The following is a 3,902-nucleotide window of genomic DNA, read 5'->3' as shown; positions in this document are numbered from 1 at the left end:
TCAGTGACTCACAGCTTCGTCATTTTCAGTCCCTTCCATGTAGAACCAAATGCTGGGAAAGCCAAATATGTTCCCCTAAGTAATCACTTAGGACGCCCCTCTTCCTATCAGCTTGTCTCCAGCCTCCCACATCACAAGCTCTGGGCAGGACATGCCTTCCTTTTTTTGCCACCAGAAAGTGTCCCCACTCTTATGTGTGCCCTGAGTCTCAGCCTGATGTGAGTGGTGGTGGCAGACTCCCATGTTCTATACACAAGTTCTGAGTAAATAGTGCTTGTTTCATTTGGGGGGTGGGTGTCTTTTTTCATATCTACAGAGCTTAGTATGGCAGGAAGCAAATAAAACTCATGAAAATTTTCCCCATGTTATTTTAAAAATCACACTTATTAATCACCATTTTTTAAAGTTGAGACGTAATTCACATACCATAAAAGTCACCCTTTGAAAAGTGTAGAATTTAGTGATTTATAATCTATTCATAAAAGTGTGTAACCATCAGCACTAATACCAGAATATTTCATCACCTTAAAAAGAAACCCCATCCCCATTAGTCTCCTGTATTCCACCTATGCTCCGGCCGTTGCCACCACAAATCTGCTTTCTATCTCTACGGATATGCCTCTTCTCAATATTTCATGTGACTGGAATCATACAATATGTGCCCTTTATGTCTGGCTTCTTATACTAATATCATGCTTTTGAGGCTCATGTTTTAGAATGTATCCGTAATGTACTCCTTTGTTTGGCCTAAGAATTTTTCTTTTTAAGCCATAAGATTTTACGTACATTCACATGCCACCGGGGTTTTTGTTGTTGTTTTTTTTAATGTAAAATATATATTTTCCATTTTAACCATTTAAAGTCTACTGTTGACTAACATTAAGTACCGCTTCCCTGCCTGACCCCAATTTACCGCACTCACCTGGAGCTGCCAGTAGGCCCAGAGGACACAAGCCCAGGCATGCTGCCCTTCCTTGGAACTCCCAATGTCATCCAAACTGAGCGTGACCCCACTATTAGTTCCCCTCATTGTAGCAAAAAGAACTCCGGACACGGAGAGACTCTAGTGAGCAGGGCAGCTGCCCCCAGGTAAGTTGTTGTGCTTGGGACAAGGAAGCAGTACCCTGGGACCTGCAGTCACCCAGGGGCCCCATGAGGTACAGTGCTGGTCTCCTGGGGGCGTATTCTTCTGAGGTCCCCACCAGTCCCCTATGGAGGAGAACAAGTGAACACTTGAGGACATCTCTTGTCATTTTTTCTTCCTTCCTTCCTTCCTTTCTCTTTTTCTCGTTCTACCCGGAAGAGGTAAATCTTGACAAGAAAAAAAGAAATGACTTTCTAGACCATCCATATTTCAGGGCTGCTTCATGGACCTGTCATTACTTTCTGAATAAAAACCCTCTAAGGAAAAAAGATGTGCAACGTGTTCCATGCACGCTCTCCTGTGTGCCTGCCCTGCACAGCCCTCCATCTTCCCTTCCCTCTTCCAACACTTCACTCCCCTGTGGGGGCCTTATTCAAGGGCAAAGATTGCTGTGAGTTCCAGCATGATGTCTGCCTCACCCCCTTCATGACTGTTTTGCGGACTCAGTAGCCTGTGTTCTGGCTGCTCGGGAACCCTCATCTCTCCTCTGCTCAAGGACACTGCTCATTGTTAGCAACACCCACCTGTATTCCTCACTGTTCAGGCCCTGGGAAATCGGCTGTCCTGACCTGGGACAGCTTTAAATATCATAAATTGCTACCTTCCACCGCTGGGGTCAGAAGGCTGGGTGTGTGGTTCAAGGCTCTCTGAGTTGTTTTGCCTCCTTCTAGAATCTCCTCTCACGTCCCTAAGAAACTCTACTACCAGGATACCTCCAACCAACACCCTCCATTAGGTGCTGAGCTGTCAATATTTCTAGCCCAGAAAGACCACAGCTTGTGCTTTACAACAGGGAAAACCCTCCCCTCTACCTCCAGTCCATCCAAGTCCCCCCCGTTCCTCAGCTCGCACAGCCCACAGACTTTTTCTGAGTCTGGTAAGCAGGAGAGGTCCCATAGGTGTCAGGTCCTGAGTCTCTTCCAGCCACCATGTTCCGCCCAACCCTACATGATGAGTCCACGGTCCTCTGGGAGTGCAGGAGCGCCTCCCATGTGCATCTTCTGGCACTGTTGCTGGATTTCCTTCCTCTTTAAATCAGGGCAAGTAGCTTGGTTTCTCTGAGCCTGTCAGTGGGGAATAGTAGGAGGGGACGAGTGGACTAGAGTCCAATCCATTCTGCACCCTGTGGGCCCATGACCCTAGTGGGCAGAAGCAGAGGGTGTAATGGGACAGCGAGGCTCCTGGCCTGCTTAGTGGCTCGGCATTTAGGGTACATTCTAGTAGAAGCTGAACCTACTGGAGAATGTTTTTCAACAGACAGTTTCTGCATGTGTAGGAGCTGAATCAGTTCACCAAGCTCTCTCAAATCTAACATCCATTTATAAACACTCTTATTTCTGGCAACAGGGGAAGGGCAGACGATGTTCCAGGAAACTCCTCCCTAACCTTCTGAGAACATTATGACAGGGTCTTTGAATATGCAACAAATGTCTGCTCTGGGTAAGAAGACATTGGATGATTTGAAGGTACATTTTGGTAATGTCGAAAACTACAGTACTTCAAAATTAAATCCTATTTTATGATTTAGAATCTACTGTACTTAGAAGAAATGCTATTTTATGATTTAGAATCTACTGTACTTAGAAGACTGATAAATTGTTTAATGAAGGTGTTGGTAAAACTGAAAGCTGAGAGCTAAAGAGTTTTAGCATTACTTTCTATTTTCATAATTTTTACTTTATAGTCTAAAACTGTGGCATGCTTACCTATTTGTCCATCTATCTCTCCTCCCTCTCTCCGTAGTTTTAAGATGTTTGTCACTATTTGGTAGGTTCCAGTTCTTCTGCAACACGCACACTTCATTGTGTAGGAGAAGTGGTAACCTTTGTTCACAAGAGTGTAAGTGAGGAGGTGATGCGTGGGTGGGCTGGACCACTGCAATATGGTGAAAGAAGGACAGGCGTTGTCCAGGGGGGCTGGGCCATGGCCCCTAGGCTCCTGCTTTTATCCAGACATCTGGAGCGTCCTGATTCAGTCTTGACCCAGTAAACAGGGGGCCTAGAAAAGGTCTGTGAGCAGCCCTGGCCAGGAGTCCTTCATGTACTTCTCTACATTTACATCATGGGCATGGAGTTCTCTCAAAGATCTTCAAAGTTCTCAGTTCTTTTGATTTCTATAGTGTTCACTTTTCTTCTTGCCAAGGATGTCACTAACTAAATCAGCCTATGTATGATTAATATGAAAATATATTATTGATATATTAATAAATATTATTATATTAAAATAATAATAATATATCATATTTAACATTTTATTTACATTATATGTAAAGTAGTATTCTTTTATGATAATAAATTAAATTAATAAATATAAATAAGCTATTAATATGAATATATATTACACCTGCGAGTCAGGATTTGCCTCCTGGGTGCTCAACTCTGCCCAATGAGCCACACTGTTTGCCTGAAAAAATGAAGACTTCAGAGAAAAGTGAAATGTGAGGGGGAAGCAGGCAGAGAAGACCCAACCTGCAATCACAGTGAAGAATGAGGTGTGTTCTCAAGACCAGCTAGAACCGCACACTCTTAGTCGGGGGAGTGGATGCAAACACCGTCGCCCGCCCCGTGCTCACTGTCTGGAGTGGGGGTGGAGGAAGCCTCGTCCAGGTATTTCTTCTCCAGCTCCTCCCACCGGAGCCCCTCTCCTCCCCAGTCTCTGCTGTGACACTTGTGTTTTGCCACCTGGAGGTGAATTTACCCCTCCCCCACTGTTCTCCTCCCTCCTGTCTCTCTTTTCTTTCCCTTCCTTGAGGTTCTCA

This window comes from Physeter macrocephalus, chromosome 20 (genome assembly GCF_002837175.3).
Source record: "Physeter macrocephalus isolate SW-GA chromosome 20, ASM283717v5, whole genome shotgun sequence".
Taxonomy (NCBI): domain Eukaryota; kingdom Metazoa; phylum Chordata; class Mammalia; order Artiodactyla; family Physeteridae; genus Physeter; species Physeter macrocephalus.
The sequence above is the reverse complement of the archived record's forward strand: the minus strand, read 5'-3'. Positions refer to the sequence as shown.